The sequence below is a fragment of the Micromys minutus genome, assembly GCF_963924665.1.
Source record: "Micromys minutus genome assembly, chromosome: 1".
In the NCBI taxonomy this organism is placed as follows: Eukaryota; Metazoa; Chordata; class Mammalia; order Rodentia; family Muridae; genus Micromys; species Micromys minutus.
The window spans coordinates 10,487,545-10,511,093 of NC_137969.1; the positions used below are offsets into that span (position 1 = coordinate 10,487,545).

The window sequence follows — 23,549 nt, forward strand, 5'->3', positions numbered from 1 at the left end:
GGCACCTGATCGAGAAAGTAGTACAATCCTGCTATGCAGGCATTCCGGAAATCTTGCCAACATTCACCTGACATGACCAGGGTTTAAAGTCCTTGAGGCAACTTTATGAAACAGGATGGAATGCTCTGCTTCTGGATGTGGGTGATGGTATTCTCACATTATCTTATTTTATAAAGATGAGGTGGGGACGGGGGGGGGGGGCGTCCGGGATCCTTGCCACCAAAGGGCAGTAAGATAATTAGTCCAGGAGACAAATGTCTTGGACCATGTTTAAACAGAGCTTTAAGGACACCGTGTTCCCAACACTCACATATCTAAATACAAACGGGTGTCAGCTGTTATACAGACTCCAGCCTAGCAGCCTGCTTCCACATGGGGCGACGTCAGTCCATTTTGGTCACAGTCACACTGCACATCTGTTTCTGCTACAGCTTCTTAAGGTGGCACTTGGACTTCATAAGAGCACAAACAACCGAGCTATAAATTGCCACTGCTGGAGTTATTTTGAATAAGTGTATACTGTTTCATATTTATAATGGCGAGGCTTCATAATAGTCGCAGTGAATATATAACACCCATCAGTTCAACAAGCATGAAATTGTGTGTTGTCAACTTGTCTCATAAATAGAGTCATCTTCTGGCTCACGATAATGTCAAACTAACATCTTTTTCCCCCAGAATTGTCGGAAGGGTCGTAAAAAATTAAAATTAAAATTAAAACAGGAAGGAAATTTTTAAAAAAGCAAGTAAAAAAAAGCAAAGGGGGAGGTGCTTCCTTTATGTAGTTTTTGTAGCTGAATCTACCTTCCTTGTTCTGTTCCTCTCTCTCCTTCTCTCTCTCTCTCTCTTTCTCCCTCTCCCTCCCCTTCCCTTCTCTCTCTTCCTCTCCCCACTTCTCCCCCTTCTCCCCCCTAAGAAGCTTCCTTTCTTTAAATGAATGCTAATTTGGTTAATTGGAGGTGTTTTCTCTGTCATCCAGTGATGCCATTTCTACCCAAACCTTTTGGGCTTGGTACATTGTGCAGGTCTTGCTGAGTTGCGCATTTGTGACTATTTTTATTTTTTTAAAGAAGTTTTTTTTTTTTTTTAATTCTATTCTTGTGATGAGAATCAGCGCTAATTGTTGCAAAACTCTCTAACCCTTGTGTTCTGTTGAGCTTTCTGCTTGCCTTTGCGCCCCAGTTAACTATTCATTCATCTTCAGGGCAATAGGAAGAAGCGACAGGAAGACACTTGGTTCAAACTTTTCTGAGTCAGAAAATGTAGAAATGGAGGCAGAAAAGAAATGATCATACCAAATTTGCAACTTGCTGTAAGGAAAAAAGACAAATGAAAAGTGCTCGCCGGCAGCTAGGGAACAACTCAGACTGGTTTTCACGGTGGTTGGAATTTCTGCACCAGAGGCACGAGGAGAAACCAGTGCAAGTCTTTCTCTGCTTTTGAGAAATTCTTAGATGTGTTCGGCTCTCCCCATCTTTCTTCAAATGGCCCGAAGACAAGAAAGCATTGCCGCCTGTGTCTGCAATCATTCTGACTTAGCCAGTTAAGTTGCTAACTTTAAGACCTCAGGACACTGTCTTGTCTTAAATCAAACACTATGCAGATAGGACCGAGGCTTATGGCTAACCCTGCTCTCTTCATTGCGGGTTGTCGGCGAGATGGATGGCCACGTCTTCTTGTGGGAGAAACGATTTGCTGGTCAAAGCCCTTGCTCTCAGTTTTGCATTTCTTTGTGCTTTTAAGTTTAGAAGTTCACCCATTCCTTCTCTGATTTATGTATCCATTCACCAGAAAATAATTATTATCATTCTGTACCATGTTCAGCTACTTGTCGATTTCTAGGGAGACAAGACAGGCTTTGAACAGGGCATGTCCCCCGACTCCAGGTAGCTCATGATGAGTGATGTGAACAGACTAATGCTGAGGGGGGTAAACACTGTACTAAAGAGAGCACAGCAGTCTGATAAAGACAGCATAGCAAGGGCTAATTTCACCTTAGTATACTGTTCATCAAAACAATGCAGTCTGCTCTTCTTTCTCGTTCAAAAATACCTCCAACTTGAAGTGTTTGCTGCTGCTGTCTTTTCTGGGGACCACGTCCCTCAGCTGCAGGACCTTTCTCTTTCCAACTAAGAGCTGAGAGGCAGGATCTAAGGACTCTCTGGCAGGGGCTGAGAATTTCGAACTGAGGAGACTTGAGGTAGGCGAATCAGGAAACTCACTGGGTAAAATGAGAATTTGCTCATTGGAATTGTGGAGGGGGGTCTGGAGGAAGGCAACCTAAAAGAAAGCAACCCCTCTGTCAGCAGGGAGCTCTGGCAGTGTGTGTTGGGGTTACCATGGACCACAACCATTTCATACCATTTCAGGCTTGGTGACCTTTCTCTCTGAGAATGATATTTCAGTCCAATTGGAAAGGCCAGCATGCTTTTGGCTGGTAAGAAGCACCCTGCATAAGAGGCATTGCTCTCTCTGAGCAAACTGTCTCTAACCCCTGTTAACTGACATCCCATTATCTCTTTCAGTAGAGCAACCGATGGACTGTCCTGTCCCCTTTAGCAAGGCACTGTGGGAAGAATGTCCTGTATCCCCCTACTCTCCTCTCTGGAAAAACCAAATATCATTTCCCTAAAAGCATTGTCCAATTAGATCCCATTCAGATTTCTATAATGCTCTGACTCAAATCTCTTCTCCCCAGTCCCCTTTGAAAAGTCTTTTTCTCCAGTTGAACAGCTTTTTTTTTTTTTTTTTTTATCTAGATGAAAAGAGACCTCTATTAAAGGAGTGCCCTTGCTTTTTCCATGGTGTCTTTGGACTAAGGATATTACCTTCCCTGGGTGTCAACTCATCTGCTCAGATGTGAACTTAGAGCTCCTGTATTCCAGACATAGTTCTCTTGGGTGTCCAAGGAACCTCGCCAGCTCAGATTATGTCCAGAAAGGTTCTTGTGTCAGGATCCTCTTGTGTCTTGCCAGCCAATTCTTAGCAGGGACACCCTGCTCTCCTTTGAGCTGCATGTCTCCACCTGGTATTTTTGGTAGTGCAGCCTAGTGGTAGGCTTACTTTTTTATTCATATTGGAGCAGAGCCTAGCAAATGCCCGGGAACTGGAACACAGTGATTCTTCACAAGATAAGTGGCTTCTTTTTTCCTGCTGGTTCCCAATTCCAGGTCTCTGCATGCCGCAGATTGGAGGGTTACTTTAGGTCATGATGCTACCGTCTAGCCCCTTTAATCCTCAATCCTAGCTGCTTGGCTGTCATGTCAATTTCTCCTGGGATAGATCTAGCCTGGGCTGCTTTGCCATATTTGTCGAAACTGACAATTTTGACAAAGGCATTCTGTCCACCCTGAGCTAAGTATGCCTACATGTGCAGACATACTTGGAGGTGACTAGATACGGCCTGGTCTTCACAGATAATTGAGCCTGTGGCTCTGCATAGCTCAGGCCTCACCCTGTTTAATTTGACTCTGAATGGCAAATGCGTTCCTTCTCTGAGTCAGCAGGCATGGTGACCCGCCTGCCACTTTAGGATGCAGCAGAACAAAATACGAATCTTCCATTTTACCTTCAGCATCTGGCTCACTGTGACTCCTGGGTCCATAGACTATGGCGGAAAGCGAGGTTGTCTTTCATATAGAAGATGCGTGTCGAACTCAGTCCCAGCAGTTATTTTTGTAACTTGCACCAGAAGACCTCATTTCTCTGACCATTATTAATGTGATTAATTGTCTGAATCCGAGCTGAGAAACACACCATCTTGTAAAGTTGTCTTAGAGAAGCCGAACTAGGTTCAGATAGAATTCCTCATATGTAACATGTTTTATGCCCAGATAAACTTTCCCAGTTCTCGCCTCACACTTGCTATCTTGTTGTTATGAGCATGTGAAACATGCAGTACCAATGACTTTAAAACCCATAAGATGGAAGAGACACAGTGATTGTGGGGAGATTTTTAGGCTGACCAAAAGAGGAGACTAAAAAAAAAATTATAAGAATCAACACCCAGAACCAAGTTATCTGGGATTATTTACTATGAGGTCAGCGAAGCTCTGTGTGCCTCATCTGTTCCCCATGATTATTTTGTAAGAGCAAATGGTGCCAAGAGTATCAATTCTTATCATTTATAGCATGGCCAATCCTTCAAACCTTCCCATGTGTGCCGGGACATGTATGCCCACACTCAAGTGGGCAAATGAGTGTAAAAAGAAGCTTGCAGTGGACAAACATCTTTGCTTCATCACACAGGGCCAACTGGGTTAATTCCAGATTATTCTTCTCAGTGGCAAATGGGAGAATGCTCTTTGAAAAGTGGCAGTGTTTGTTATTATTAATCATTGTTGTTCGTAGTAGTAATAGCGTAGTAGTCATAGCAATCTCTTGCAACACTTCTTCCCTCAACAAACCCATCTATTTAGATGCTCAGCAATAACGACACCTCTGGTTATTTTACTTGTTAATCACAAAACTCTTTGGAGACAGAAAAGCTTGTTTTGGGGAATTCAAATACAACTCAGCCCGCTTACTACCATTCTTCACACTACAATGAAATTACTGTTTTCCCCTCCACTGCCTTCATCTTCATGTAGACCCCAATAACCCACAGCCACCCACCCCAGTGAGCAGCCCAGACACATGGTGCCATTTAGAACATGTAAAATATCGGCACCAACAATTCCCCCCCTTCGCAATCTTCCTATTTTGCTTAAAGATTCATATAAGCAAATCAGCAGACCTGTAAAGAGATTATTAAAATTCACTACTTGCCTTTGGACAGAGGATTTTAGTTAATGTATAAGACAAAGTTCCTTAAGTCTAATCTTCCCTTAGGAACCCTGGGACTCCTCCAGCTGCACCTTCCTCTAGATTTTCCTGATTAGTTCCCATACCTTGTACCTAAAAGTGAACAGCCCGAGTTTCCCCAGTGTGGACCCTCAGCCGTGGTTAGGCCATGACCCCTCATTAATATTCAAACTTTGATAATATCAAAGAGTGCTGTCTTGGCCACCACTGCCCCCCCTGGCCCTTTCTCGAGCTTATTCTTTGTAGAGAGGCATTTGTGTCTTTCTTCATGTCCCTTTTAGGAGCAATTCTTTCCCGTGTCCAATTTTTCCCCTTCTCTTTATGGCTGTCATAATGGTGCCTAATACTATCAGGCAGCCATGACCCCGCCCATCACTCACCTGCAAGCGATTCCTAGGCTTGTAGATGGTCCCCGAGTGACCAGATTAATTGTGCCAGCACTAGCCCTTTCCACCTGACCTTTCTGTCCAGTGGCAGAAGAGCTGATTCCAGGCTGTGTGTGAGGCAGGCTGTCCTGCTCTCTTTCTGTTCTCCGTGGATCTCATTGGTGGCAAGGGCAGCATCCATGCAAATGAAGTACAGAAGCTGGGCTGGAAGAAAGTGCCTGGTTGCAGGCTGCCCAAGACCAAATCATCCCTTGCCAAGGGCCATTGGAAGTAAATCTTAGGGGAAAGGATCCTAGAGAAATTTTCTATGGACATCATTTCCATAAGCAGTACTGTAACCATGTGCTGTTTTAAAGATGGGTTTTTTCATCTCCTTTGAGCCTGGGGCTTTATCAGTCACAGGATAAACTTTTAATTTCCCCACATTTAGGAAGGTCGGTGTGGTCCTTCTTGGAATACAGTGAGTTGTAGGCTCAACAGTGTCTTTTTCTATAAGTTTCTGGGCTATGACACAAGTCATTGATTCCATGTCTGGATGCATTGTGGGTCACGTGAAAGAAAGCTGGCTGTGTGTTGGCCTCATCCTTACCCAATGTCGTGCACACCGGGACTGCCTCCAGTGCTTCTTAATGAAAGGCTTTACAGTGGTTTTCCTGAATTCAGAAAGAGAAAACAAAGTGACCTTCCTAGCCATTCTGACCAATCGGGCTAAAAATAAGACATGTCAAAGATCTGAGAACCTGTTCTCCAGGAGATGGTTTATAAACAGAGCCAACGTTGGCCGTGGCATGCTGAGTGCCTGCCAACATGGCCGAAAACCTACCTTCTAACTCATTGAACAGAGCTGCTGTTCAGATGAAGATGTGAGGGAGACTTCGGTGCTGATGAGATGTGCATCGGTGTTGGGCTATGTGTGTACACAACACACTGCTCAGGGTACGTGTCATCTGCTTTTCACCTGAATTGTATGAGATTAAGGTGGGGTGATGCTCCCCAATCATTCAGTGAAGTGCTGGTGATCTGGTACAGTTCCAGAGTTCAAGGATCAACTGGGCACCTCTGCCTGTATGTAAGGAACTAGCTAACTCTCACCTGGGTTCATAATGATGAAGTTCTGCAGCCTTACAATACACCGTTCCCAACACGGAATTCCTATCTCTAGGTCTCTTCTGACTCCCAATATTTTGCAAGCATCTGATCATCATTCTTGTAGTTTTCTTGTCAGCAATCACAGTGAAAAGAATTTGTGTCTTGTGGATAAGTGTTCACGAGACTGCAGTTTAGAGTGACATGTGTGTAGTTGTTACCCGTACTCTTAGAAGAATCAAGGTCAGGCTCTAGTAAGGAAACCTGGAGGGTGGAGGAAGATGGCTAATTCTTAAGGTCTGTGGGTTTCTGGAAGTTGTGAATGTTCCCGTTCTTGCTTTCTTTTATGAGCTGTGCCAGAGTTGAGGATGCAGAGGGGACAAAAGTAGATTGGTGGCTTTTCTTGGTTTCTCCTGTGAAGCTGCCATTTTGGTCTCCATTGTAGTTTTTTTAAGGGCTGTGGTCAACATTCTTTAGATGTTCTGTCTACAAGTTGAGGACATCAGGACAACTTTTTTGTTGTCAGGCAGTCTGTTCTTTTATTAAATGTCCTAGGACAGGTCTGATCTCCTTTATTTGTTAATGGACAGAGTTATCAGTCATTTAAGGAGCAGCTGCCTCTGCGCTTACTCCAACGCAATGACTATGTACGAGACAGGGACTCCCCTTAGGCATTGCTTGTCTACTGAAGTTGATACTCCTGAGTTAAACGACAGAAGATGAATCCTGCAGCAAAGGAGGAGGAAGCATCAAGGAGACTTCACAAAGGCTGCAATGTCTCCTGAAAAGGACTGAGAGGAAGATCGGTCACTGTTATATCATATTTTTACCTCTGAGACATGAACAAATCAGAGGTGATACAAATGTCTGCCTGTGTATAAATTACATTTCCAGAAAGTAGACATAAATGTGAGTATGTCAGTTATGCTGTTTTTGAGACAGGGCACGCTGTAGGTCAGGCTGGCAGCTATAAATGCTCGCATATAGTCAAGAATGACCTTGAACTTACGTTCCTCTTGCCTTCCTCTCCTAAACACTGGGATTACAGAGGGATGTCACCCATACAGTGATGGATATTTGTGCATGCTAAGCAAGACCCCATATGGACTGAGTTGCAGCCCCAGCCCCACGTAGTAGGTTTTTAATGACATGTTTTGATGAATTTAACTTCTATCCACCTCCGTCTACTCTGTGGCTGTGCTTGGCAATCCAACAGCTCATTAGATTTCAACAAAAGCAGCCCAGCTAAATAAGAAGGGTTCCTTAGTCAAACACCCCTGGGCGATATCTCTGAAAGCAAATGTGACAAATAGAATCAGGAATGAATTAAATAGTCAGCTACAGCAAGCCAAACTAAGAAGAGGGGGAAAAAAGCTCTAAAATGACCAAAAATGGAAACATTACAGTTATCTGCATTCACCGTACAGAGCAAGTTTGGTCATATTTAAGGTAATTCTCTAGTGCCTGCTATTTTTAGCCCAAGGGTAATCTCCCTTAAGAGCCTTTCCAAGCTGCATCCCTTTAACCTGGCCCAAAAGACTAAGCCAATAAGCTGTCTGCCTTGCCTTGTCCATCCACGAGGAAAAGCAGTGGCTAAAACAAATCATTTACGGGGAGAACGCTCAGCCTATCATGTATTAATGGCTTCCTTCATATAGATTTTTAAAACACCCCACTATTGAGTGTTGCCTGTCAGGGACCAAAATGTCCAGCTTTGCTGTTTGGAAATTGTAGACTCACAGTTATGAAAAGAGGATTTTATAGGCCAGATCTAATGGAAATAAACATTACCCCATTACCTTCAGTAGAAGCAAATCTTTACAGTTCAAGCTATCATTATTAATGGCTATAAGAAGAAAGAAACGTTTCCAGGAGGTTATTTATTTAATTTTTTTTTTTTTTAGGCAAAGGAAAACCGGCGAGCTGTACCATAGCAAATGAAAGTTTTCTTAAAGCTTTCTCCTTGGTGACTTTGCAATGTGTAATTTAAAAGCAGAAAGCAAAGAAGAAGCCGTTTAAAACAGTAGGCTGTGCTTCTCGGCCCAACCAGTCCTGGGGCTTATGCTTAATAAACTATCCCTATCTGACTGAGAAAAAAAAGTGCTCTGGCTATTTTCTAGTATCTTTCTTACATATTCAAAAGCTTTTGTGAGACTTTTGCTCTGTCAGCTCTTGTCTGTCTGTCTGCCTGTCTGTCTCTATATAGTGTATTCCAACAACTCCATCATTTCTTAGCATTTACTATCTTTATCAGAGAAAGTGTGTGTGTGTGTGTGTGAGAGAGAGAGAGAGAGAGAGAGAGAGAGAGAGAGAGAGAGAGGAGAAGGGAAGAGGAAAGAAGGAGAGAGGAGAGAGAGGGGAGAGGAGAGGGTAGTGTTTATTCATAAATGTACATAGGTGTAGATGTAAGCTGTCCAACCATGGGTCACAGCATCATAAAATTTGTTACCTGCTCAGGTCCTGAGAAACAATGGTTCTGACTATTCAAGTTCCAGATTAATCCCAGGTTGGCTAGTTTATCCCAGTCAGAAGACTGCAAGAGCTACTTCAGCATGAAGTCAAGTTCAGCTGCAGATGCTAAGCATGAGGCATCGATTGCCAGATGCTTTCTGAGCTCATGCGTTTTACATCCCATTACTTGGTGCAGTGGGAGAAACATGGCTGTAACCCAGGGCCTCAATTTTCGGCAGTTGTGTTCCAGGGCTGTACAATTGAGATGTTTTTACCCACAGAAGAGCCAAGCAGACAGAGGACACTTACAGAGGCCTTCCTCTGTCTGAGACCCCATACGTGCATCTTCCAAGGCATCTTCCAAGGTAGAGAGCAACACTTCCTACAATACCAGCCTTCTTATAAATGTTTTATGGGGACCCTTGGTTATGTATGCTTTCAGTCTTTTTACAGATTAGGAATTTAGAAGTTAGTATTTAATCAGGCTCCATTCCTGGTTCCTACTCTTTCTCTTCAGTGGCAGAAAGGTAAGATTGCCATTCTTCCTCTGGAAGTCTAGGAGCACTGGCTACACTCATGGCTGTTTCCAGGGACATAGTTGGACCACCCCGGCTATCAAAACGAGACCTGAGATCTTCTGACAGTCAGGGTCCTGCAGGGCAGACTGCCAGGAGGTGTTTGGTGGTGCTTTGCTGGCCCTGCCTGATCTTTAGTCCTCTTTGAGTCTGGCTGTTAATCTTTAGCACAGGGCTGACACTGCAACATGGGGCACACAAGGTTGCCTAACTTCTTGTTTGTGTGCTCTTAGGGATCAGAAGCCAGGGCGTTGTTTCCCCTAAATCTCAAACCTCCAGTCTCTCTCTCTCTCTCCTTTGCTGTTGTTTTACCACCTCCTGTGTAGTCCATTTAAAAAAGTCTGTTGCAGGCTACCTTTCTGCTCTTTGATGAACACTCACAGTCTTTGTCGCTTTGAACCTTCTCTATCTAGTGTTTAAGTTATCACGCCTGTCCCCACACCCCCACTGCTTACTCAGCCCTGCTTGCTGCTGTTCCTGCGAGGTCCACATTCTATACATATATCACTTGAATATGAATCCAAAGGCTGTAACTTTACAGCTCCTGCTATGACCCTTGAACTTTGCAGGAAGCTATGGTACTTAAAAAAAATTATCTAGGATTCAATGATTCCCTTCCTAACCTTAGTAGTTTAGCAGATTTACATATGTGGCACAGCCACCAGTCACAGCTACACTATAGGTCATTGTTTGACAACACTAGGCCTCATATGGAATACATACCTTCATTAGCTAGCCCCTGCACTCAGTATCCATCAGAGGCTAATCATTGCATGAGGAAGCATGTGGCCATTGGTAAAGGATTAGCAGACTTTTAGGGGTGGGAGGTGAACCTTTAAATTTGTAGGACAAAGGGAAAGCAGCTATGCAGAGGACACATCTTCTTATACAGGAAGTATTTTCATTGGTAGAGTAGAAGGTAGGCATTTCAGGCATCGAAGTTTCTTCGCAGTATTCCTTTAATATATATTTAACACCTTTTCTGTGCAAGGATATAGATTATGTGTTAAAAGAAAAAAACTGCAAGGAAAATGGTAGCAAGGCTGTGGTGCAGGACACTCTGAGATGAACAAGAGATGGAACTAACCTGGGGAGGGGGAAGGAACAGTAGCTACAATGGGACAGAATTTTTGCGTTGGTGAACACTGATGATGTTTCAGTCATACGGAGTCTTGTATGCTCATTTTAAGTGGGGAAGGTGAGGTCCAAGAGCTTTCCGTTGCTTGCAGCAAGAAACCATCAGATGGCTTCTTAGAGACCAAACAGAAGATGACTCAGGAGAAAAGCGGCAGAGAAGGGCTGAGGGACGTCTACTTAGGAAGCCTGAAGTCATGCAAATGGGAGGGTAATGGAAACACTGAAAAGAAGGGGTGGATATTACAGATGTTGGGGAGGGGAATAAAACTGCTCGATGCAGATTTTTCAGTACAGAAAGTGATAGGTTCGATGTCGGAGTGTAACAAGGGTTAAAATGACTCTAGTTACATAGTTTGAGTGATTTGGGAAACTGAGGATTAGTTAATAAAACTAGAATCATGTGGTGAGGGGTTGTGTGTGTGTGTGTGTGTGTGTGTGTGTGTGTGTGTGTGTGGCTGTTGCAAGTAATTTTGTTCACAGAGTATGGCAGCTATGGAAGGCCGCTTGGAGAAGGTTGTCCTCAAGGAAATAGTCACAAGATAGATCTGTTGTGGAAGAGATGTCAGGGCTTTCTTTTGCCCTGGATATCAAAGATGTGTCACTCCTGAGTTCCAAAATTGGCAGACTAGATTTCTCTTAGCCAATAGTAGTAGAAGTTTGATATGTGTGCATATGAGGTGGGGTGGGGGATCATCTGCAGGTCAGGCTCTTGGGCTATACATATTTGAACAGTGTTTTAATGGAAAATGAAAACTTTAGTTTTATCCAATTATTTACTAAAAATGCTACTCCTGGTTAATTCTCATAATCGCCATAACTGTTTTGGAAGTATTCCCTGATTTTACAGTTTGGAAATTGAGATTGGGTAAGCACCTTGCCCAGGGCCAAGTCTCAGAGCAGATACCAGAAGGAATAAGCATTTCTGAACCACGACTACGAAACTGAAGTTTTCAGCCGTTCCCTATGCGGCCTCTAATTAGGTCGGGCATTGGCAGGTATTGAGCTTCTCATCCCTTCACTCCCCACCACTTTCACAATTTCCAAATACCTACGTTTAATTCTGTCTCCTTCTTTTCAGTCCCCCTAATTTAAAAACCACAGGAGACGCTGAAGTTCTGGAATTGCTCTCTGCTGAATTCTACTTCCACTTGAACAGCTAGCATAGTCAGGGATGCTTTCCTTCCCAGTGTGCACTGGAAAGAGCACCTTGAGCATCCATTGTTCTGCAGCAGTCAGCAGATGAGCCCCCATGTTCCTGCAGCTCCTAGAGCCATGGGTGTTTCCATATACGTAAGAACAGGTATTTTCTTTTAAGGAGATACTACCATTGGGAGGCTTGGAGGCTTAGTTTTCATCCCTAATCTGAATGTTCTTGGCACTTGTGAACTGATTGCCTGAAGTTCTCCTTGTTACATTTCATTGAAGAGGAAGGCAATTATGAAGTACTGATAACGCATCCTAAACTTGGCTCCAAGTTCATTCAATGGGCCGTTAGAAATGTCTTCATAAGGTATGTTCAGACAAATGTCTGGAAGGCCTCCTGGAAAGTAAAGTTCAGTGGTAACTACAATTCCTCGCTCATAAAGTTTTCTTATTTTCATGAAGTGATGCTAATTATCCAAATCGCCTGAACACTAAACTATATCCAGGTTTACTCTCACTGCAACTCCAATATCAATGAAATGCAATATTAATTAATGCAATTAAAACTCTAAATGCTCCTTTAAAGAAACCATAGTTTATAAATTCCACTTAGGACCAATCATTTTTCTCTCCTAGTGAGTATCAACTCTTGTACTAGTGATTATGTAATTTTTCCTAATATTTTATCTTTCCTCATGCCTTTGTGCAGGTGCAAATTCGCACCCTTTCATCTTTCCCTCACACCCAATGTTTGCAGTTGTTACATGCCTTAAGTGGTAGTGTCCTGTACCAGCTCAATTATAAGCAGAGAGGATGATATTTTTTTAAATTATTTCTTTCGACCCCTGTGTTCTCCAAGCTCCCTGGGTTTCTGATTCAAAATTATGTAGATAAGCAGAACTGAGTAGCTAGCTGGTAAATACATGAATGAGCACATGACATTTAACTTATGATCTTCTGAACCATTCTGGAAGTGATTCTAGAGGACCTGGAAAATTACTTGAGTAATTGGATCTGTTGAACAACTGCCGGGCTGGGTCTGGTGACTGCATCGAATTCTGCAGATGGGTCAGTAATTTTGCTTCAGTTTGCTCCTTCTTTGTTTCACATGGTCCAGGTCTCTGGGTCGTAATGTTTAAGATATAGTGGCACCCATTCTGCCGTTCTTGTTGCATTGCCAAAGCAGTGTTTCATTGCTGTCTCCACCTACTCCCACTGCTGCGCCCGAGAAAGGGCTGTTGTGTGTCTCTGCCCTTCTGGTTTGGGTGGCAAATTATTGATTGAAGTTCTGTGGGAACTGCTGTCCTGCTGATTGGATAAATATAAATATCCAAGAATGCAACTGGTATTTTCTGACACGATTGCTTCTCCTGGGAGCTCAGTTATCCCAAAGGTTTTATGGGAATGTTCAGTAGGTGTATACTTGGAGCTGTGATATAGGAGAGGACAAACCTATGCTCTCGGATTCTTTCATTCATTCATATTGCAACTCTCACCTCTGTCTTTCCTTCCTTCCTTCCTTCCTTCCTTCCTTCCTCACTACTTTCTTTTCTTCCTTCCTTCCTCCCTCCTTCCCTCCTTCCTTTTCTTCTTTCCTTCCTTCCTCCCTCCTTCCTTCCTTCCTCCCTTCCTTCCTCCCTCCCTCCCTCTCTCCCTCCCTTCCTTCCTTCTTTCCTTCCTTCCTTTTTTCCTCCCTCCCTCCCTCTCTCCCTCCCTCCCTTCCTTCTTTCCTTCCTTCCTTCCTTCCTTCCTTCCTCCTTCACTCCTTCCATCCCTCTCTCCTTTCCTTTCTTTCTCCCTCCCTCCCTTTTTCCTTTCCTGTTTTCCTTTCTTCCTTTCTTCCTTTCTTCCTTCCCTCCTTTTTCATTTTCATTCTTCCCTTTCTTCCTTTTAAATACTTTCTATGGTGGTTTTTGAAGTGTTGTGAGCCAATTCTCCCATTGCCTATAACTTTTTTGTTCTTGGTTCTAATTCTCTTTCTTCTTATGTCCTCGAGTGTCTCTTTGGACATTATTTTTGTTGTATATATTGAGGCTGTACAACATGGCATTTAGGTAAACATTTTTATGGTGAAATAATTTCTACCTGCAAACAAGTTAACCTAGCAACCACTTTATTTATTTTCCCTTTTGCTATAAAAGCATCTAAATTCCAATTTTAGTAAAATACCAGAATATAGTCCAACACTATTTCATTCAATCCAGGTCCAAGTTATTTGATGTTATTATTCTACAACTGCAAGTTTGTAACCTTTGATCTGCCTTTTATTTTCTCCACCAATACCACCACCAGTCTGTCCTAGCACCTTCTTGGTTGTTTAACAAAAGTAATTTGTCAGGTCTCCATTCCTCATGAATTACTTGCCAGCTTATAGTGGAACTATCTTTGTTGGTGTTTAATATAAGCAGTCGAGGGTTTGTGCCTACTCTTTATATTCTAATGTTTTTCTTCTTCCATGAACATCTTTTTTCCTTTCCTTTTTTTTTTTTTTTTTTTTTGCTAGACTATCCTGAAGGTATCTCTCTCTTACACATTAAGTATTCAGGTAGACTAGAGCTAACAGGGCAAGCCAAAGATTGTGTCTGAAATGGCTCCCTGGGGCCTGAGTGTCTGATTATGTTGGCACCACTGGACTAAGAACCTTGTCTTGGCCTGACTTTACACTGGTATTGTAAGCAATGCCTCCTCCCCTTTAATTAACATAGACAATCCATGGAAGAATGGCTTCTGGAATGATGCTGAAGTGGCCTTTTACTATCATCTCATTCCCTGAGGAGTCTATGGGGTTGATAAGTCATCCTAAACTAGAGTGTACTAGAGTATCCTAATAAAAAGGTAATTATAATTAACACTTTAGTTTATAAGTAAATTGTCTTTCATGATATGAACTTTTAGTTGTATATTATCTTAATTTATGTTATTATGTAATTTGTTATATACCACAAGCTATGTAGTTGTAGACCTTAATTTATTTTTATAAATTGTTTCATGTAGACAACCCATGCAGCCTCCATACATTCTTTCTGTTTCCCTAATTGAACTAAAGTACAGGACAATTGTTTTGCTGTGGAAGTGAATCTCCGTGAAGAGCCCTACCAGTCTGTGAAGTAATAATAGAGATGAACACTGACCTTATACCAACTTCCTAAATATTAAACAGATTCACAGGTTCAAGAAAATAGTATCATTCGACAGTATTTCTTATGGGCAAAGACTTTATAGGCCTCAGAAACCACAGAGTGACCATGTCTCCATTTCCTAAGGATGGACCCTGAATTCAGAAGACCTTCTCAAGTTCTTTGAGGTCACCAGACATCAGTCTCTTCTTCATACTTTATGACTCCAGAGGCACAATTGTAAGATGGCTAGGGGTGGGGCAGGCAGAACTAAAGTCAGAAAGAACTGAGTTTCTACCTTTTGTCTATCACTTGATCCAAGTGGGACCATGGATACAGTTCTTCCTCTCAAAACTGACACTTGTTTTATAAGATAATAATAATTAATAATAATAATAATAATAATAATAATAATTATTATTATTATTATTATTATTAATCATTATTCATTTGGGGAACATTTACAAAAAACCATATTGCATGTGAGAGTCTAGGGACATTCTAGTTAAGGAGCTGGGATTCCTGTCTTTGTCAAGCTTCTGTTCTAGATGATTGAGCTAAGTCTGAGTGAGAGGATGTATTAGGAGTGCTTCCCAGTGCCTGAAGTCAAGAACATGCCATAAATGTTGCTGGCAAAATGCATACAAATCCATGATCACTTGGAGGCAATGGCAATTGTCACTCATACATAAATACATGGACAAGGAAAGCCAAATATTATTAACGTACACTTCCGTAGAAACCATTAATATTTAATCATAGTAAAGGGGGTTTATAATGTATAGATTTTTGGTTACAAATGGATAATCATCATCATCATCGTATCATCAAAAGAATCAACTGTACTGTCCTCACTGATAAGTACATGTCCTGGATAAAATTGCTGAGAGGGAGTGGAGTTGGGGGTTGGCAACTAATACCTGAAACATAGAAAATGTGCTTCCTAGTTTCGATAAGTTCCTATTTTAGTAAGTTTGGGCAAGGTCTGTGCCAGCTCCAGGGAGGAGAGGAGAAAGTGAAGGATCTGCCCACTGTCCCCCTGTGTGAATCCAGGGCAACTTAGTCTCTAAACGGACACAGTGGCATTCTTCTGTATGAACTTATTTGTGATAGGCCTTGGGATTTAAAGTTGTAAGGGAGATCTTGTAAGCAGAAAATGTTTGCCATTAAGAGAAAGAATTGGAGGGCTTGTTCCCAGTAAAACAGTAGGAATTCTACCACCCAGTGGCTGTCCTCTGAAATTCCACAAATGAAATTAGTGTTTATGTTTCAGTTATTTTCTTTGCCTTTAAAACATGTTGCTTAAATGTTTATTTATCTGCATACACATGTGTGTGCAGACATAGGGGCCTTAAATGTGTTTTGTATAACTTCATTTCAGGTATTACTTGGTATAGATAAGTGCTCTTTGCCCATTTCTTGTTGTCTCTGAAGCTTCTTGGAAGTTAAAACTGTGTATTCATTGCTTCTTTTATTGTTATCTCAGCCTTAGAAATCCAGCACATGAGTGATCAGCATTGCTGTGAGCCCAAAATTGTGCTAACTTTGGAAACAGACACAAATATTTGGCATTACCTGCTATGTTCCTGAGAAATCAGCTATGTGTTTCTGCCTGACAACTTTGTTTTTCAGCTGCAAGTTTGCTTGTTTGTTTGATCTGTATGTGGGCAGTCACAGTACATTCAGAGGTCATAGGACAACTTGAAGAAAATAGTTCTCTCCTTCTACTATGTGGGTTATGGAGGTTGGAGTCAGGACATAAGTCTTGGTGGTAGGAACCTCTACCTGCTGAGCCAAACCACTGGCTCCGATTTCAATATATTTAGGTTTTCTAATAATAAATGTATAAGATTAAGAAGAAGTCTAGTTTGATTTTTGTTCTTAACTTTCAGTCAATAAATGACTATTTGCAAGAATACCCAATACAGTAGATTTCCTTGGGAACACAGTGCATGAAAATTCTGGTGAAGATTCAATTTCAAGGGAGAAAGCATCTAATTACTTGTCCCTGGCCCCTGGGAGAGTCATCTAATGAGAACGGGGCTTCTGCTTGCTGGCTATCCAGTGTGGCTTCACTGTATACTTGTATCAAAGATGAATTTCAGGGGTTTGTTTTATACATCATACACACTTGGAACAGTTCCTAGCACATAGAAATGACCTAAAAAAGGTGGTTTGGAAAAATGACCTAATTGGGAAGCTCTAGACAGAGGCCAGAAGGAAAGGAATAAGCTGTTTGCTTGACCAGCAAGGATCATTTTTAAAAACACCTCTAGGTAAGTTTAGTGCCTAGCTTAACTTTGTCATGAAATGTCACCTTTGCCAGGATGACAGGCAAACAAAGTGTGACTCCTTGAGTTACTTGAAGCTCTGGGCTTCTCTCTGATGTGACCAAGGTAGATCAGCAAGCAAAAATATTTTATACATAAAATTACACTCCATCCAGTCAGAGATGCTTGCAGTGACTAATGGGTCCTGGTAAGCAGAAATCAGGAAGCCTTGGCCTACTTGACTGAAAATATCAACATAGAGAATATTGCTCAGAACATTAGCTACAGATGTTTAGTATTTGATGTGTTCAACAACTGCTGTGTGATCTCCTTTATGCTTGTGATGGCACGTTCTAGAAACATGGTACGTTCTGACGCATCTTGTGCCAGCTCTAGGAAATGGATATGCAGATATAAATGATTTGTCTCCTATTCTAACTGTGGTAACATATTTCTGTATACCATACTTTATTTTGATTCAGGGCATTGGAAAGACCTGGTTTTCATAAATACCAACTTGTTCCTATAATAAGAGTATAACTACTCATTTATTTGATGTCTGGGAAATGAATGCTGTATGCCAGATCTGGTGACCAGACATTTCTGAGTGTATAACACATTGACTTTTTTTTTCTGATGTGGGATCACTTTTATATTGTTCTTTATATACTGAATTCTTATTATTAACCAGCATTCCCTTCCTATATTGCTACTAAAACCTGGTACCCTGTCATAGCCCATGTGCTCCTGTGTGCCCTATAGCTTCTGCCTAGGGTTCCTTGTTTCCCTATGTGCTCATAGCCTTTTCTTTCTTTATCAACCAGTGAGCAGAATCCAATTTGTGGCTGAGTATGTTAACACAGTGCATGCTGTTTATACTGAATGATATAAAATCAGGTATTAAATAATCTACAATTATTCTTGGGATACTTTAAGCAAAGTACAGCACAAGGTATTTCAAGAAGCCCCATGCTATTTGGGTACCTGGCTACTGTTGAAAGGGAACTTCTTGTTAACTCATCTATCCTCATTTATTTGAAATATAGTTTTTGAACATCTATCCTGTGTTTGGTTCTCAGAGTTTACCAAGACTAAAGATCAGACTTTTAAAAATATAACTAATATTTGAAATTATTTGTTATTAGTGACAAAAATGTAGATTTTTCAAAACATCCGGGTTTTAGAATTATCTGGAAGAACAGGTGATTTCCCAGAGGCAGATAAAATGTTATCTGTTAAAAAAAAAAAGACCTTTCTGTCCCCTCCTTCCCTGCTTTCCTTCGTATCTGCTCATCCATCCATCTGAAGGTCATTCATTTTTGGCTTGCTCCATCTTACTAGATGCCTGGGATACAAAGATAAATGGCAATGCTCCCCAGGAAATGTACATTGATAAACATTTGTTAGAAGTTTAATCTATCTGCCTTTGAGTGAAACATTTCAGTACAGTGTTTATCTTCATGTAAAAACCCACCTTGCTAGGGCAAGGCCACCCTCCTTTACAGATGTCAAATTTCTTTCCTAAAGCAAGGTTGCTATGCTAAACCCATGGAACTCTTTACGTCTGAGGCCCCTGGGTCTGGCTAAAGACAGGAACACATGAGAAATGTGTCTCATCTCTAGTGGTCAGCTAGGTTCCTACTAAAACTTACTTAAAGTGCAGTCTTGTTCTCTTGCTTCCTTTGCCCCTCTTCAACCCTCTGTCTAAAGCAAAGGCTGGATGGCCTCTCTCGTCCAGATGGGAGGAGAATTCTGTTCTGAACAAGCTGTTGAAAAGATTTCCATGACCAAAATAACATAACTATTCTAAAAGTCCCGTGACCTGATAAGAAATTCCTTGCCTGGATTCTTGGCAACATTATTTAAAATGCAAAACGATTCTTCTCCAAGCACACACTCCTTATCTGAGTGACTTATTTGCCACTGTCATGTACACATAGCCTTGTGGAGTTAGTTATACTTTTACTATTCCTGTCTCACTTCCTTGACTAGATTATAAGCCCTTTGAGGATAATAAAACGAACACTGATGATCGTTAAAATTTACGGGCGGCCTGTATGTGTCTGGTAGCTTTCTGAGCATTTAGCATGTTTTAAATTCATTTCAATCCATGCGACAGGGCACATGTTAGGTGTTTAATCATTGTCTTAACGATGGGTGGGAAGTGGAATACCAGAGGAATTTAGCAGCCCCTGGAGGTGCCAACACTAGGCATAGAGAGGACTCATGGCCAGAAATCTCACTTCAGACCCCACAGCCCCCAGTAATCAGTTCATAGCTTTGTCAGAGGCTTCAAACTTTGACCAATAGGGTGATCTACACCAGGAAGATGCTCCAAAAATATTAAAACATTGATCATTTTTTAAGTATTTTTCTAAATATCTTTTGTAATTTTATCAACGTTTTTTAAACCTTTCCAGTAGGACATAGAAAGCAGTTGTCTGAGTATCTTAGTGAGACTGTAGAAAATGTGAGGAGTTCTTTCAGGTATAAGAAGGATGTTTATGTAGGATGCCACTTACTATAACCATCAAAGGTTTCCTGAGGATTAGGGTTTCTAGGATACAAATTTGAAAATATGTTGGCCCCTAAATTTGAGATTAATCTAATGTATGTTCTCGTCTCTAAAATGTATCTCATTATCTGTGACAACATTGAAATATATCTTAACTTTCCTTTACCTCTTTAATAAATGATGATCCAAAGGTATATTGTAAGGGTGTCTAATAGAGTATATATAATATAAATGCTCTAACTTAAATACTTCATTAATGTTTATTGATGCTTAATTTATTTTTCACAATTATTCACACCTTTACACACACAGAAGCACATGCACAAACACACACTCACCCTCATCTTCACACAAATTTGATCATATTCCCTTCCATTGCCCTTTCTCAGCCTCTTCCTCCGTCTAAGTCCTCCATCTTTGTTATGCCTCCTTGAATAAACTTACATTTGCTTGCTTGATCATGAATGGATGCCATTTACTTGAACAAGAACAAGTTATCTGTACCTATACATTGAGGAATATGGCTCTTCCTCCCCCAAGAATGATCAGTTTAACTCCTCAGTGGAGGCTGGGGCACGATGATGTATCAATGGGCCCAGTCTTGCACAGCTCTTGTGTTCGCCATTTTAAACACTTAAGACACTGTAGACCTTGGATGTAGGAAATAGAGAAATTCAGTTGGAACACTGGAAGCCTGTCTCTGTTGTGAGTTCTTAAGGGCACCAGCCATGTCATGTCTTAGATGACAGGATGTCACAGCAATTTTTCTTACCTTTTGGCTTGTGCATTCTTTCTCCCTCTCACTTCTCTGATGGTTCTGAGCCTTGGATAAAAGTTGACTTTGTACACTAAGTATAAAACCTGTTATGCTGTATCAAGCCAGTTGAAAGAATAAGGCTTGTGCACCTAACCAATATTTCATAAAACAGAAGACCTCAAGCAGAAGGTTAACCCATCGAATTTCTATGAGGAAAAAAAAAACGGGTGGAAGTATTTGGCATGAGATATGCCAAAATGAGGAGGAATAAAAGGAAGAAAGAATTTAAAGAGGAAAATCAGAGAGACTCCAGTATTGGGGGCATAGGCAGGTATTGAATGACATGATCAAAGGGTAAGTGGACATTGGGATCGCCCCAGAAATCTCTGTCAAGAGGGTGGCCACATAAAGGTATCTTGTTTCTGAAGTGGTCATCTGCTCCTTAACTCCCATTTATCTACATTTTCTGACCAGTTTCTAAAATGTAAAAGTTGCAGATGAAAATTTCCATTCAGGAAGTGCCATTAACTAGCCTAATAATTGTACAAAACCCTTAGTGAGCTAAACCATGTTAACTAAGAAAAAGCTATGTCTAAACTTATTATGAAGAGATGCCTCCATTTTGTAAGATGAACCAGCATGAGTGGAATGGAAGAATGCAAGTTCATTCTTCAGACTGGGGTAGCATGCCTCCACAAGACGGGAGAAACAAGTGTATCAAGAGAGGATTCTGTGTAATCCAACTCTTTTTCCCCCTGCTCCGTAAGATTTGAGAAAAGGGATAGAAGAATGTGCTGACTTGATTAAAAATGTAGACAATTATTAAAGCACATTGCATACCTGAGTGAGTATCTCATAATGATGGGCCATTGAGACGGTTCCGAAGACTAAGAGACTTGTTGGCAAGTCTGATGCCTGAGTTCAGTCTCAGACCCACTTAGTAGAAGAGAACCGACTCCATCAAGTTGTTAGTTGAAGTCCACAGGTATACCTTGCCATGCTGGTACAAATGCATGTACATGCCCACATGCACACACACACACACACACACACACACACACACACACACACACACACTCTGAATGAATGAAGGAATGAATGAAGAAATAAATAAATTAATGTAATTTAGAAGGTTAAAATTTTACACTGGAATCCCTTTTTGTATGAGTAATGGATATTAATTGCACATCTTTAAGAATGGAACTTAACACGGGTAAAAACAAAAAAGGAGACCCTTGCTACTCCAGCCTAACTGCGTGACTCCTTTGTGATGAGTAGCTTATGATGATCTGGAAGCTTGTTCATGGCTCCGAATGTCCTCACTCCCACATAGCCTGACCCAGAATCTGCCTTTTACTATCTCCAGGTGCTTTGTGCGCATGATCATGTCTGAGGATCACTGGCTTTGGAGGACTCCTATCTTCAGGTGCTTTGTGCGCATGCTCGTGTCTGAGGAACACTAGCTTTGGTGGACTACTATTTTCAGGTGTTTTGTGCGCATGCTCGTGTCTGAGGCTCACTGGCTTTGGTGGACTCCTATCTTCAGGTGCTTTGTGCGCATGCTCGTGTCTGAGGCGCACTGACTTTGGTGGACGCCATGTTCTTACTTCTATCAGCCTCAGCAGAAAGTGCTTAGAGCAACAGTTTGATCAGGTAGCCGACTTTCAGGGAGGCGTCAATATCACCAGTGGAACTAAGGAACAGCCACCTCATAAAGGGTTGCTCTCACTGAAGCTGAACAGAGCAGTTAATATAGTAATGGGGACATATTTAGCAATGCATTCATAGGGCTAGCTTTTGTACAAGAACCTGAAGAGCAAAACATGATGCAATACACAGGTAATGCTTCCATTTGGTAATCAGTAGTTTGCCTTATATAGTCAGTAAATTGTTAAATCCTGGACAACTGATAAGATTATTTGCTTTCTCGTTTTTTTTTTTTTTTTTTTTTTTTTTCTCCAATATTGTGCTGAGCCTCTAGTATAAATTGAATAGAGTGACCTTTTGGGGCTCTGTGAAATTGACTGCATTCCCCAAGATTCTTTGGTTTCAATTACCATACATTTTTTTGATATTGGGTCTTCAGCCATAGCATAGCATTTTCTGGTCACTCGTTCTGATGATACCTTCTGCAGCAGCACAACATGTTACTAATGAGGATCTGACCATGGGCATGTGTGTTCCCAATCAGGACTTCATGTCAACTATAAGAACAGTGTGTAAATCACCCAGAGCAAATTGAATCACAAAGTTGATTGCAAAGTACTGAGTGATTTGGGGCCCAGTGATGGAAACTGTGTTCTAGGTTGCCGGATCTTGAGTTTGTGAGATGGATAAGTCAATTAGTGGCTCCTCAGTTTATTAGCAACTTAATTGTCAGAATGTAATGAAACTTCTGAACTGCAACAACTCATTAGAAGCAATGAAACACGTGACTTTTCTTTTTCTAGAATATTCAGTGAGCTGTATTTTTCTCCCCAAAGACATCTTGAAAATAAAATGAACAATTAAGTGTAAGTTTTTAAAAAATCTTTGAAGCAGGAAAGTATTTAAATTCCCTCCCTAGAAAAATGTTCAGGAAAGGTTAAGTTCACTCAAGAAAACAAGCCTTGGCTCTAATTCCCACTGTTTCTGTATGTTTATGCCACTTGGGTTGAAGCCCGGACCTCTTCAAGGCTCTGTCTTGCCTGTAGAATAGCCCAGTAATGTTTATCGAAGGGGTTATGGGGCTCACAGACGGAAATAGCGCCATGTAGTGTATAAAAATAATCTTATCACATGTCACAAGGCCTTTTGTCTTTATCTTGAGATAACTTAGATTTTATTTTTGAAGGTTAGGTATTAGTAATGAGCACGTAGACCCTGTATGATCTGTCGTACATCGGGTAGCTGTATCCTGATGGTACCTTGTACCTTGTAGACATGAACTGTCTCTGAATATCAGGTTTCTTGTAAGTGGTGACTGAATGTACTTGGCCTCCACAGGAGCTGACTCCAGTGCCTGTATCAAAAGCTCAAAGATGAATATGGGTGCTCCTTTTACACTTTATTATCCCTGTGGCTCACAAAGAAAACGGTGATAATGTTAAGAATAAAGAGCGATTAAAAAGTCCAGGATGGTGATTAAGACTTTAATTCATATTTTAATAGCAGCAATTATTTCCCGAAGTCCACAGCCCTAAAGACTATGGAAAGAGTACTTCATCCTCAAGTAAAAGTGAGAAAAAACATCAGGTATCCATCCATCTATTCTCCTGGCTTTCTTTTCCAATTTTTATTTTTCTTTTCTTCCATATTATTATTACTTAGC

At 41.2% G+C, this 23,549-nt stretch overlaps 1 protein-coding gene across 2 annotated transcripts in view; it reads left to right on the forward strand.

Moving 5' to 3' along the window:
* The window catches only part of PPARGC1A (PPARG coactivator 1 alpha), a 94,460-nt gene that overhangs the window by 15,536 nt on the left and 55,375 nt on the right, over positions 1-23,549 (forward strand). The gene's annotated exons all lie outside the window — the stretch shown is intronic.